This window comes from Doryrhamphus excisus, chromosome 3, assembly GCF_030265055.1.
Source record: "Doryrhamphus excisus isolate RoL2022-K1 chromosome 3, RoL_Dexc_1.0, whole genome shotgun sequence".
Taxonomy (NCBI): domain Eukaryota; kingdom Metazoa; phylum Chordata; class Actinopteri; order Syngnathiformes; family Syngnathidae; genus Doryrhamphus; species Doryrhamphus excisus.
The window spans coordinates 6,131,696-6,145,971 of record NC_080468.1 but is presented as its reverse complement, the minus strand read 5'-3'; the positions used below and the strand labels follow the sequence as shown (position 1 = coordinate 6,145,971).

Below are 14,276 nucleotides of genomic sequence, written 5' to 3'. Positions count from 1 at the left end.
ACCGATACATGGCGGGTACAATGGCCTGCCATTAGGACGCTGTAGCAGTCTTGATACTTGAATCTTACTTGCGTACATCCCGGGCCTTTTTAACCCAGGAAAACTGGTTAGCGCACAGACCACACAGCTAGGAGACCTGGGTTCGATTCCCCCTTCGGGCATCTATGTGTGGCTTTTGCATGTTCTCCCCGTGTGTGTGGGTTTTCTCCGGGTACTGAATGTGATATATGAATGTGAGTGTGAATGGTTATTTGTTTATATGTGATTGGCTGGTGACCAGTCCAGGGTGTACCCCGCCTCTCTCCCGAAGACAGCTGGTATAGGCTCCAGCATGCCCGTGACCCTTGTGAGGATAAGCGGTATAGAAAATGGATGGATGGAAAACCTATGCAATAAGCCATCCAAGACTTTCTAAAGTCATGGTAGGGTCTGGAGCGTGAGAAAGATTTAGCTACTTGTTAAAAGCATAATTTATCAATTTTTAGTTGTGACTACAAGAGAGAGCAGAAAACATAAAGAAATTTGCCCTAGCTTTGTCCCACCTATGTTGCTACATTCACAGGTAGAATAGTGCCTGAAGAACTTGGTCCAACGATGCCATTTATACAGGAATAGTGACCCAAAAAAGGGTGGAAAAAAACTGTAAATCAGCTGTAGTAACAGTAAATGATTTGGTTTCAGAGTCCAGACCATTAGGACAGTTATAGGTCAAATGTGCGGGATATTTTGTCTTTTTGGCCTGAAAACTCCTGCCTCGTCGGGTCTGTTTCACACAGCCAAAGGTCAGGGGTCACCACAGGGGGGCTGACAAGGTCAAAAGGTTTATCACTCTCTGAGGGGTCTTGGAGCCATCACTCAGGCCCCGCAGTACAGTCCACTTTTTTTCCCCCCGCATTTTTTTTTTATTTTTCTAATCCTTCCAAATGGCTCAGGCCGAGTGTCTGACAGCAGCAAGAGAAACAAACTGTGGGGTGTGGAGCTCTAAGCCATCAGCTGGAGATTTCACTTTGAAAAGATTCTGTTCTATTCACTTCCCTTTTTTTCCTCCACCATTTCCGAGGGCCCGCCAGAGTGCAGGCACCCACAGTAGCTGCCCCGCCTGACCTTGCCAGTGGTGGCTGCTTTATTTGTTTGGGCATTTTTGGAAAGGATGGTTCTGACAGGTCGGGCAGGCAGCTGGGCTTGGATGAAGTCATATAGGCAAAGTCAAATTAGGCCATACTAATGTTTTGCACAGTCAGTCATATGAGGGTGGTCATCTTCATCCAGACATGTGGAAAATGGTCCATTTTGGCTCCATGAGGAAACGGGGACCATTCATGCAAAGTCAATTTCATCAAGCAGGCAGAAATTTCTTGATATTCGTGTTTGTACAGCTGTGCCCATCTATTGAATGACACCACATCTTTCCCTCTCCTTCTGCTCCTTCCAAGAACCTCTATATTGGACCTCCAAAAAATATAGAATACTTTGGAACATGAGTGCTTTGTAGTTGGGGGGTTGCGTGGTTTTTATCAGAACAGAACTCTGTTTTGTGTTAATAATCCAGCCATGAATCCACCACTTTCTATAGAATAAGAAAAGGTGCAGCAACACTTTAGGAGTATGTTAAAGACATTTATCATTTTTTAGTTGGCATTGGATTCAACTGGAGCCATAAGAGTAGATCCGGCAGTTTTATACATCTTACTCTTAATGATTTAGCTACATATTAAAGACAACACTCAACAATGTTTAGTTGGTACCGTTGGAGATGAGGTAGCTATCAGAAAATAATGAGAGGCCGTGCTGGCACACAGTAGGTCCGGCATTTACCCACCTTTGCTTTGTACACAGAATACAATATGGCTGTGCTTTGATACTGTTAATGGCATGCCATTATTAGATCATTAGGTGCATGATGAAGTATAATATATTTGTCGACCAACAACAGGAAGTGAGACACCTTACCTCAGAGGGTGGAAAATTGTTGGAATTGACACAAAAAGGCATAAAAATGCAAGCAGTGTCAATAAATAATATACATATGATGAAAGGATGTAAAGGTAATGCTAATGTGCTTCCACACAGGCATGATTCATTGGTAATTGGGGCATAGCTACATAGATTCCATGGGTCAGAGGACGGGCCCCTTATGTAGGGGTGGAGGGAAGGTAGGGACCTCCCCGGGGATGAAGTACTAACTGTCACATTGTAGCACCAAGTGTGACAGACCTGCAGGGAATGGACCTGAGCCTGTCAGCTGATCCAGCAGCAAAGTGATGGTGGCGCCCTCCACTGGGAGTGTATTACTGAAGACTTTTCTGCCTTGCTACTGTTTTATTTTTTTTTTCTGGGGAGGGCAGAATTGTGTGCAGGAGTGAGCGTGAGAGTGTGTCTGTAGGGTGATAGTGAGGGAGGGGGTGTTGAGTGGTATAATTGAGAGCGCAGAGGGAGTTTCTTCACTCCATCTTATGATTTGAAGGTGAAGACAAGCGCCCTCGGGGGCCCCCTGTCAGAGCTTTTGGGCGCACTCGGCGCAGACTTCAATAAAAACACACAAAAAGAATTCCCCCACAAGGGCGCCCGGCTGAATTGCTGACACCGATGTAAAAGATTCGGTTTTTCTGTGAATCATTTAGTACGCAAGCCAGAGCTCCCTCTGTATAACATGACAATAAAGAGAGCCTCCCACCCCGGCTGCCTATTCATTTTCAGACTGAGGGTAAGCTTGTGCCACCTTCCTCCACATCCCTGTTATGGAAATGTCAAATGCAGGCTTCTTTTTTTTTTGCACTGGGATGAAGATGCTGCCAAAGCATCACACCAGAGCATCAGCATCAGTTATTTCTGTGAAAGTAACAGAAATGTTTGTAGGTGTTGTCACAAGCTCACAGGTTCCAGCTGTTTGTGTGCACCAGAGGGACATAACACCTTCTCCCCTACTCTCTCTTTCCACTCCCTACTTGCTATTGTTGTTTTTTTTATTTCACTGCTCAGTTTGTTATCACTTTCATTGCACTTAAGCATCTCAGCATGGCTGTTTTCTGTGGGTTTTGACAGAGGAGCTCGATGTGTTATAGTCTGGAGTTAAAATTAGAGGAGCGTTCTGTCATCTTCTTGAGGCGACGGGGAGTCTGTCACTCACCGCCGTGGTGTGTTTTAATCATCTCTGTCCCACTTGGAGAGGCGCTGACGGTTCGAGTGAGGGTTCCCTCCCCTGGACAATACCAGCGTGCCAGACATCGCATCCGCTCTGATGTCAGACGCAGCCACTGGTTAAGAAATGTGAGACGTTTCTTCCGCGAGTTAATCCTGCAAATGCAATTGGGGAATGGAGCCTGGTGAATTTTCAAGACGTATCACACGAGCGTTTGAAGTGGGTTTTGTGATCTTTTGGAAACACATGACAAGCGCAAGGAGATTGGCAACAAAATAGCGAGGATTTGTCACTTTTGTAAGGGAAGCGTAGCTGATAAAAGTCATCAAAACAGGCGACATCTTAGAGGCTTAATGACTGAGGTCTCCCCCCTTGTGAGCTGTAATAATAGTGCATTGTAATTCTATACCCCTTTTTTAATGATCCTCAAAGGAATTCAATAGACATTTCTTTGTAGAGCAAAGTAGGTTAGATTATATTTTCTATAATGTGACAACTCCACATCTAGTCAGGCTGCAGATTTCTTTAACCCCCGTGCATCTCACTCTCTGTTAACCCGCCCACCTCCAACTCTTGCCTTAGTGCTCTCCCTGCAGACCTCTCCAGCGATACGGCCTCTCATTTTCTGAGAGCATCATCTGACAGTCTTAATGGACAAGTATTTTCTCCACAAGGCCAGGAGAGCTCTTGCTGAAAATACCACTCTGGGCCAGTCTGGGCTAAGTACTGTTTCCTCCTCGTCTCGGGCACACCTAAGATTGTGTTTATGAGAGGGAAATTAAATGGCAGTGAACACAATGAGGAGGAATGGGAGAGGAGTGTTTTTTTTTTTCCATTGACATTTTAATGTTTAAAAAAAATGGATATGAAGACACAGGTTGAGCTCCAAGTTGTATTTATTAATTATTAATTTATTGTGTTTGATGCATTTATGACAGTATTGTGTCATCATTTGTCTATTTTTGGGCGCAGCATGTTCCTGGATATTGATTAGTCACAGGATTGCACGGCATTAGACATACCGCTATTTATGAGTACATACTATAGATACTTAGATACATAGCAGACATAGAAACGTGGTTATAGAAAAGCGCTTATTTTATCTTGTGCAAGATTAAAAATCCTTAAATGGATGCTTTACCCCTAATACACACAAGGTCCTTTCTGCAGTTGAGTAAATGAAACGCCTCTGGCCACGTACGAGGAAATGTAGCATGTCTGTGACACCATTTTAGTCAATTTTATTACTCCTTGTGTGTTCTCCAATTTAATTATCTTCAGAAACTAGATGATGCAATGTCAGCAGACATTGGGTGTGAATTCTCGAAATCCGAATCGAAACTGAAACACCTTCAAAAGGTGCGAAAATATAAATTGAGAATGCACACAGGAGCTGTTGGGAAGCTGAAGCTGGACTGAAATGCTGTGAAAACGTAGAATGAAAGAGTAAATTGGTATGAGCTGAAATTGGGAATTCAACCAACCATCACTGGGTCCTGATCCAAGCACTTACTACGTTGCCACAATTGGGGTAGCAGTAGGGTATGCCAAATAATTTTAGTGCAATGTCCCATCATGCTTTGCAGCACTGCTCTTTAAATAGTTGCTAATATTATGTGTTTAATGTTGTGAATTTGGTTTTCTGTCATTCCATGTACATGAATGCAATTTTTTGTCATTCTGTTTACATAAGTAAATTCACAGTATTTAAATACGATGTGTGTATTTAGCATTTTTTACAGTATTCTTGAATGTGGTTTGCGTTTTACCTCTGGACTTGATCTTAGGACCTCAACATTACAAACCAATCACTCTACAAGCTGAGCTATACACCTTCTAGAACCCTAAGTAGAATTTAAATATGAAAATATGAAAGTACACATATTTGGGAATTTGTCCCGAGTGATCTGTACATTCTGATGTTGGATTTTCATAGAAAATATGAAATTACATTCACACAATGATTACGTATAATCATAGCATTGCTGCTATGATGTCCTAACAACTGCCGCCTTATAGCATTTGTACTTAAGTATTTTTTCTTTGTATCTATGTCCACTAGAGCGACAACACCAGTTAATTGAGCATTAAACAGAAGGAAATTGTTTCTAGCAAGCCCCCAAGTAATTAGTCTGCCTGCCTTCTTTTGTCCATCTACCCACTGTAGTCTGCGAGGGGGTGGGGCAAACTGCACTAAGTCCATCCTTTGAGACGCCATTGAAAATCCAGAGCTCACACTTAAAGCTACAGTTGGTTCAAGTGATATGACATGTATGTACTGTATATAAATCTATATTTTTAATCTATTCATAATACGCACACATGCAAGGAAAACCTATTGCCCATCAGTACCAATATATATGTGTGTGTGTTCACAAGGTTCTGATTTGCCAGAAGCTTTTTGCGAGATTGCGACTTTTATTCCCAGCGTGTGCCCTCGCATTGGATATTGCAGCTTGCAGCCTGCGTGCATGTCCGCTGTATGTAAGACACCTCGTGAGAGGGCTGCCTCGACGCGTGAGTACCTGCTGCGTGTTCCGAGCTCTCTGCACCAGCAGGGTGCGCCATTCCAATTTAGCCATCAGCTGAGGAAGTAGGGGGTAACGACGCGGGGGCTTCATGAGCGAGGCACGAGATTACAAGTCAGGAGACTCCTGTGTGGAGGTGATGAGGACTCAGAGGCTGCAGGGGCCCAGTGTGGGGACTGTGGGACTGTCGGGGGGGAAACGGCAAGGGGTGAAAAAGGGGAGGGGAGGGAAGACAGAGTTGACAACACCGCCTTAAAATCCACGGGTCTCTGTTTTGAAGGGGAGAGCTGCCAAGCTTCACATCTGTTTGACACTAGACTCTGCGGTATGGCAGTTAGGGGTTGTCTGTCCTTATTCCCATCTTTTCCCTCAGTCCAGTTTGGAAAAAGAATCCTGTTGAAAGCTTGAATTTTTTTCAAAACGAAACAAAAACTATGTCTATAAAACATTTTCCAGCAAATCAATCAGGTGACTCAGTTGCTGCTTGTGCATTTCGGAAAATTGATAAGTATGAAATACATAATGTTACCTATCCCATTATTTATGTTTAAATGTTTTTTTTAAGATTTCAGGCAATGAAGAAAAATCAGGACCTATTTTTTTCCAAACCTGCTAAGATAACGTCAGATCCATTTTCCAACCTTGAGCGAGTAAACAATGTACACAATAAAGCTCCACAAAGTATCCTCCAGAAATCATGTTTTTCTGGGAGTAGGTGAGGTCCCAACCATGTCTGTGAAGAGACAAAATTTGAAATCAAAGTACTTTGTCATGGTCGTCAGCCATTGTTTTGTTTACTTTCATTTGTAACATTTTGAAGTTCCACTTTATAATGACTATAAAATGGTCCCCCCCCTTGGGGCCCGTCCCAATTCATAGTCATTCGGTGTGTGTTTGAGCATAAGCCAAGTCCTCCTCCAGAGGCCCCTGAAGACGGGGAGACGGGACATTCCACACGGCATAAGTCATCCTCCCCACCCTGCCATGAGTTAATTATATGCAGGTGTTTCCCTTTCGCAGGTTTTTGCTCCAATAAAAAAATGTCAGGGTAAGTGTATAGCGGGACAGACAGAGAAAAGAACGAAAGGGAGCATGGGGAGAAAGTGGCTGAATGTGCTGTGTGAAGCAAATTATTGCCCCCATGTAGATTCATCAGTTCTCCCTGCTGGATTAAGGAAGGGCCTTTCTAATGAAGTTCGCCCCGTCAAAATGAAGGGACTAATTCTGATTTAGCTGAGGTAATGAACTTCCCCTCTCCAAGTGAGAGCAGCACCATGGGGCGACAAGAGAGTGTGCTAGCTTGGTAGCGGGATTGGAGAATGGCAGCAAGACAAGACAGGAGAGAAACATGGCGCAAGGTAGAGTATAAGGGAAAAAAAATTATGCAAAACGCCTGTCTGGTATTTGCTGAGGTGTATTAAATTTCCAGAGCGGGCGCTTGTGTTATATAAAATTATGCAAATGCCTCGTGGCCCGCTGTGAATGGCAGCTTGCTGGTCCTGAGCATGCGTGGCTGGCCGCTACACGGAGCGCGCTCAGTGGGACTCAGCTTTTCTATTAAGGAAAACCTCTAGACACCTGATGATGAATACTCTGCCGCCAAATGTTCCCCTCTTTTTGTGTGTGTGTGTGTGTGTGTGTGTGTGCCGAAAATATGAGCGCTTTTCTAAATGACTTTGGAGAGCCTGGCATGGCGCTAGGCGGCCTGCATCGAGCAAGGTTGGGGGGGAGGTTGCGGTATTGGTGGTGGGACTGTTCCCTCTGCAGCAGGCTAAGGGAGTCAATTAAGGCAAGCACTGATAATTATAAGCCGGCAGAACGTAGGCGCTGGCTAATTGTACAGAGTTCCATGCGGTGAGCTCAGCCAAGGGGCCTCTCAGCAAATGCTCCCCTTTTGCTGATCCTTTGTGTGGATCACAGAGCCAGTAGAGCCACATACCTCTGCCTGACAATGCTGCATTGAGGTTCACAAGAGGAAAAAAAAAAAGACAGGAATGAGCCACAGTAATTAACTTTTTACATTCAGGCCACTCACTCTTTGGAGACTTGAAAGAGATTCTCTTAGATTCACACCTCAATCTGCAAACAAAAGAACAAGTCTGTTCTTTTGCTTGTTTGGGTTTTGTCTGAACTAAAGAGTGTGACAAACCAATAGACTGTGACTAATGGTGTCATGAGTGGGGTCATTTTGGCATAACCTTGACTGTGCTGCTTTTCTAAATGATCTGTCTTGTTTGTGTTTAGTGTACAGATGCATGGAAGTAGAAGGGGATTTCTGACTAATGGTGTCAGAATTGGGATTATTAATATTTGCATTCTTGGTGTTCAGTGTACAGGTAGTTCATTCATGAATTCATTCAGCAGGTATAAATGTCCTTCTGTTTTTGTCCCCAATGTGAGCCAAGTCCAAAAAGTGTTCCAGTGGGCTAAAACCTTTTGTAACATCCATTCAGGCGTTACGCATGTTTATGTAGACACAGAAAAACTGTCATTTCGACTTGGTCTTGTAGCAGGGGGAGTGCTATGGGCTACTGAACCGAAGTGAGCTGATCCTAGCAGGAGCCTGGCTCTGCTCTGATTAGCACCTCCAACGCGCGCCGCCATGCATCAGAGCTGACATTCTCCCAGAGACGTGTTACCCCGGAATTCTTTGCTCTGGCTGTGCAAGGGTGTCATCCTCCCCTCTGGAGAACACAGTATCAGGCATGCAATGAACCCGGGGCCCTGACATGAGCGCTTTGGTACCTCACTTTGCTTCTACTTCTTGTGCATGCACCCTGAAGATTTCTTATGGCCATTGCGCCACCGACGATGGACGACAGTGGAGCGTTTACTCTTTGTTTTTAATGGCTTTGATATCCTGTTCTATTTGTCATTCACTGATAAAACGGAGGGAAACTTCAAGGTACCACGGTCTAATCTTCTTGGTTCATTCCAATATTTTGCACATGACTCCCTCTGTCCTACCCCGACTGTGCAGGCAGGAAATAGATATTAGCAATGTTCCCCACAGTCACCGGTTCTCCAATCAGCTTTGGTCCCGAGGGGGTCCATCCCTTTGCGCTCCCACCCACCATCTTCCTTCCTCCTATCTGCTGTATTCCCTGAGCCTTAATGGGCCTTGGAGTACTTCAGAAATTAGTTTGTTTCTATGAGTGTTGTTTTCTACCTCAAGAGAGCACATCACACGGTGGTGGAGTCAATTTGTATTCACCCATAATTCCCTGGGCCTTAATCACTCTGATTTTCCCCCCATTATCTGTTAATGGATAGTTCCCGCAGAGAGAAGAGAGAAGTAAACCCACCTACTGTTTACAGGCCTGAAGCTGTCAACTGAGCTACCATTCAATCCCGTAGAGGTTTGCACATAGAGCACAGAACCCAAATCTTCCAGCCTTATTAACCAAGAACTCCTATATCAGGCAGGAAATTATGAGACAGATGGTAGAACGGAAAGTAATCTCTAGCTAAAGGTGGAATTGCTCATAAACAGGATGGCAGGGAAAAGGTTGGGTGTTTTGGAATCGCATTGACCTGTTTTGTTTGATCGAACCACTTTTAATTTCTTGGGTGCTCCCACAACAACACACCTCTGCCTACTAAATAGTCCCAACTTTCCCTCTCCCTTGTTTACTCATTACTTGCAGCAAAGGAGTGCCTTGATTGATGTCCTTAATATCATTTGGCTTAGCTGCTTTGGCCACACGAGCAGACCGAGCGTCAGAGAATCACACGGCAGAGATTAGCATAAATCCATTAAGTTCTTGACTCCTAAAGCCAAATGCTTCAAGCCATTCAGACATTTAAACAGTAAGCTGACACATTGAGATGTCTTTGGGAAAACGACTGGAACTTGGAGAATGAAGAAGAGTAACAAAGAAATGACAAGTAAAATAGTGGTTACTTAATAAAGCAAGTCCAGAGAAGAAAAGAAGAAAAATAAGGAACATCAAGAAAACTTCAGTGTTTTTCTTTTTTTTATTATTTACAGGGACAGTGCAAATTAACTCATTCACTGTCAAAAATTTTCAGAGAAGAGAGCTTTGGTTTTAGGACTACATAAACATTGAAACTATGAAAAGAAACTTTAGACCCTCTTCTTCCATCAGAAAAAAATAGTTTGTTTTTAGCCTTTTGGAGTCTTTATAAATCGGCAGTAGAACATTGGGTGGTTTCAGGGAAAGCACCTGATTTTGACCAAACAAACAGACAGTTTTTTTACACTTGTGTGTGTAAACTATAGACGTGTGTGTGTGTCTACACAAACGACAACAACGGTGTCACCAACGTCACGACATGTCTGGACCATCTCAGTCTGGCCTCTCTGACTTTATTTCCAAGGCCTCTAACATGTAATGTCCCTCTGATATACTCGGTCCTGATCCTATCCATCCTGGTCACTCCCAACGAGAACCTCAGCATCCTCATTTCTGCTACCTCCAGTTCTGCTTCCTGTCTTTTCCTCAGTGGCACTGTCTCTAGTCAATAGACATTCTGTCAATATGCCAGAATTGTAGCATTTGAGTCTTGATTAGCAGTTTTAGCTTTTGGGTTTTGATCATGGTTTTAGGGGTAGATTTATATATTTTTATTTGTTTTTTAGAATCAGTATTTGTTTTAGTTAGGGTTAGTCATAATTTGGCTGTTGGGTTAGGCTTTTGGGTAGGGTGTTACATTTGTCTTAGAGTTTTGGTCAGAGGTTTTAGTGTTAGGGTGTTCAGGTTCGAGTTCCAGTCAGGTAAGGTTGTTAAATTTTGGCTTTGGGTTCGCATTTTAGGGTTAAGGTGTTAGATCTAGTTTTATAAATTAAATAATTTATTAAGAGCTAGGGTATTGGTGTGGAAGTAAATTTGGGATTTAGCAGTTTTAGGGCTAGGTTTAGAAATTTGAATATGGTTAGGGTGTCGGTTTGGGTTAGGTGGTAGAGTTAGGATTTGGGATAAGCTTTAGGATTTAGTGTCCGGGTTAGACTTTCGGTCTTTAAAGTAAAGTTTTTAGTTTCAGGGTTAAGAGTTCTGAGCACATTTATTTTTTCAGTTTTGTTTATGGTGTTAGGTCTAGCAGGTTAGGCTTACCCTTCTTAAAACACAGTACAATTCTACAAGTTTTTCATTAATTTGCGCTACATGTACAAGTGATAATTACGACCTGGATCATCATCACTTACTTTGGTCTTTTTTTTACACACTGTCGGTTGATCCGTTCCCAAGCAAAATAAGACATGTCTATTAAGTTCACAGATTTAACTTCAAGAGTTACACTTCCAGAATTCACAACGCAAACCGTGCCAGCCAGACAGTGGTGAGCTGCAACTCCCCAAACAACCTTCAACAGCACATGAACTTCAGCCTGGATACTAAAAAAAAAATAAACAGCAAGGAGAAATAAGCAATATTATTTCTATTTCCTCTGCCACTCCTCTTGGGAGGGATATTAGGCGTTTGTGTTTTAAGGAGCTGTGAAATACATAAAGAATGAGCCCCAAGAAGGTGAGGCCCTGTGGATATGCAAATGGAGTTACTTGGCTGGTGTCAGAGATGCTTAGAGGGAGCAGGAACAGGAGCAGTCGTCATCTGATGGATTTTCTTAGAGTTGCACAGGGGCAGAGTGGTGGCAGCACACAACACCCCTGAGACTTTGAAACAGATCGGGCGAGGAGGGAGAGTAGAAGATGTTTGATGGACCCCCGTGGACTTGGGTTTGCATACTGAGTCTGCGCAGTGCGAAGAGAGGTGTGGTTTGAGGCATGTGGGGAAGGCACAGGAAGTGATTTCACTCAAGTGAGGAGGCTAAGACTAAATACAAATACAACACTCTTAAGTGCTTTTTATTTAGTCGGATGGAGAAAAAAACAAAAGACAAGGCATGTTATATGTTGATGCCTCGCATGATGCATGACATCATTTCAAATTGCTTATCCTGAAATTTGTGTCAAACTCCAGCCTATAGAGGCTAGTTGTTTTTGGTTTTGGTTTTACATAAGAATAGTTACATAACTTCTTTTAAAAGCTACAGATGAAAGGGCCTTGCGTACTCACGACAAATTTTCCACTGGATTAGTTAACAGCAATGGTTTAACATTTATCTTAAAAAGATGGCACATTCTTGCAACTTCTGCCTCAATGCACCTGCTCACAAACACACAGGTCAGTCAGCAGGTGCAGAGTTTTCTGCATAATGAAGCGGGTCAAGCAGTTCCGAGGGGAGCGCGTTGTGCACTGGGGTCAAGTGAGGGCTGCGCATATGGCGGCAGCATAGATGAGTGAACCCTGCAGTACGCTTGACCTCAGTGTACTCCCCAGCACACACAAGCCAAGTGAATGATGATGAAAGAGGGCGGACGTGCTCGTGCTTACTGACTGGATGAACTCGTGAGCTATTCTCCTCCCCATCACCACCACTCCCCTCTTTGGCTGATGCCGGCTGCTCCACTCAGACCTATATTTAGGCTGCTGAGTAGCTCATCTGTCAAATGCACAGGGCTGCAGGAAACACCACTTTCCCAACCATTTTAAACTGTGATTGGCCTACCTTTTTGCACACAGTCATGCAGAATGGTATCTTGTTAACTTCTCATGTCATTTCAAGCTACGCACGCCATCCTATAATTAAATGAAAACGTTTAGCTCAACTGTTTAGGTTACGGTTTCTATTGCCCTAACATTTTTAGGGCAGTGGGATTACACAAAAGCACATAGCCAGAGGAAAAACCCCATTCAATTTCACTTTTGTTTTCTACCCTTAATTTCTTTTTGGAAAGAACAGGAATCCGCTTTTTCCCCCCACTTTTTGGATGTGTGGCATGATAGTTTAATGGGTTTTTTTAACTTTATTGTTATGGTGTAGAGGCTGCACGGCGGACGAGTGGACCCTAGTTCCATTCCACCGTCGAGCATCTCTGTGTGGACTTTGCATGTTCTCCCCGTGCATGCTTGGGTTTTGTCCGGGTACTCCGGTTTCCTCCCACATTCCAAAAACATGCTAGGTTAATTGGTGACTCCAAATTGTCCATAGGTATGAATGTGAGTGTGAATGGTTGTTTGTCTATGTGTGCTATATGTGCCCTGTGATTGGCTGGCGACCAGTCCAGGGTGTACCCCGCCTTTCCGTTTTTACTAATTATTTTTTTCTTTTTTTTTTATTTTTACTAATTAATACGGGTGTTACAAGATCTTGCAAGAGATCACAAGATTTCTCACTCAGGCACTTGGGCTAAATCAAAACGAACTCCATCATTTTGCCGGCCTTAATATATTGCCATATGCGTGCGTGTCTGCTTTCATTTCCTCATCTCCAAACATCCATTTTTTTAAATAATATTATATTTTTTTTATTTCATTGTACTTTTCTTAAAAATAATGTTAAAATCTCATCTTGTTCTTGTAGACACAGTCTTGTGTATCGTCTCGCCTTGAGACCTTCTTGACACCCCTACTAATTAATACATAATTTAGAACAAAATTCAGTAATTGTACATATAAGTCATTTATGATTTTAATTTTTACTTTTAAATGTTTGAAGGATTTTGTCTCTTTAAGTTCAATTAGATTTTACACCTTCAAACATAAATACTTTATGCCTAATTGAGGTCATGAATAGTAATACATTATTTGGTGAATAAAATTTGAAAAAAAGAATAATTTCTATTCAGATTCGCACCAATTTGTCTTTTTGTCTTCCCTCACAACTTCAAAATAGTTTGGAGCAGGAGAAAACGAAAAAACTTCATTCTGAGTTTAATATGAATAATACTAATTCTTAATGTGAGAATCGCTCTCTGAATGTTTGAACTCCTGTTACCATGCCAGTGTTGTAACAAGCAGAATAATACTGTGTAGAGGAGATAGCAGAGCTTAGACTTGGCTCTCGCTGTCTGTTTTTGTGCTTCCTTAGACAGCAAACATGTCCATACTGAATCAACAGTGCCTCTGCTTGTTGTTGCTAACTAGTGCACTACCCCGCACACATGGGTGTATTTATGTCTGTGGTATGAAGGTGAATGTGTTGATCACCAGACCTTGGATAAACCCTCCAGATGACTCCCTAGTGCATCCATCCTTCTTCTCGCAGGAGCTGACCGGACGTCTGGCACTGCAGGAGTTTAATAGAGAACTGGTCTGGCCACACAGCAGACGATGTAGGCCTTTTATTGACATGCTGGAGATGGGTAGTTCAGTGCAGACGTCTGACTCAGCAAGATTTGTGTGTGTGTGTGTGTGTGTGTGTGTGTGTGTGTGTGTGTGTGTGTGTGTGTGTGTGTGTGTGTGTGTGTGTGCGCGCTTGAAAATGAATGTGCCATGTTCTCAATCTGAATGATTTCAGTCAAGTGGCCAGTTTATGTGCTCCAATGTGGCAAAGCAGAGAGGATAAATTGGTGAATGTGTGCTTTTCTGCGCTAAGATGTGGTTCAACTTGTAAAGGAGGGATGACTTGACTGTAAGTTATTCCATGGGATACATTTTTTAATTTATTTTTCATCGGTGGTCAGAGTAATTCAGCACTTCATCATTGTCTTTTTTGGAAACCACATACAATTGTTGTGCATTAAAGGTGCATTTTTGGTGAATGTTCTTATCCAATAAGACTTACTTACCTAATCACAAATATCT

At 42.8% G+C, this 14,276-nt stretch overlaps 1 protein-coding gene across 8 annotated transcripts in view; it reads left to right on the top strand.

Annotated features, from left to right (window-relative positions):
• LOC131126386 (zinc finger protein 521) overlaps window positions 1-14,276 on the top strand; it is a 120,093-nt gene that overhangs the window by 76,806 nt on the left and 29,011 nt on the right. The gene's annotated exons all lie outside the window — the stretch shown is intronic.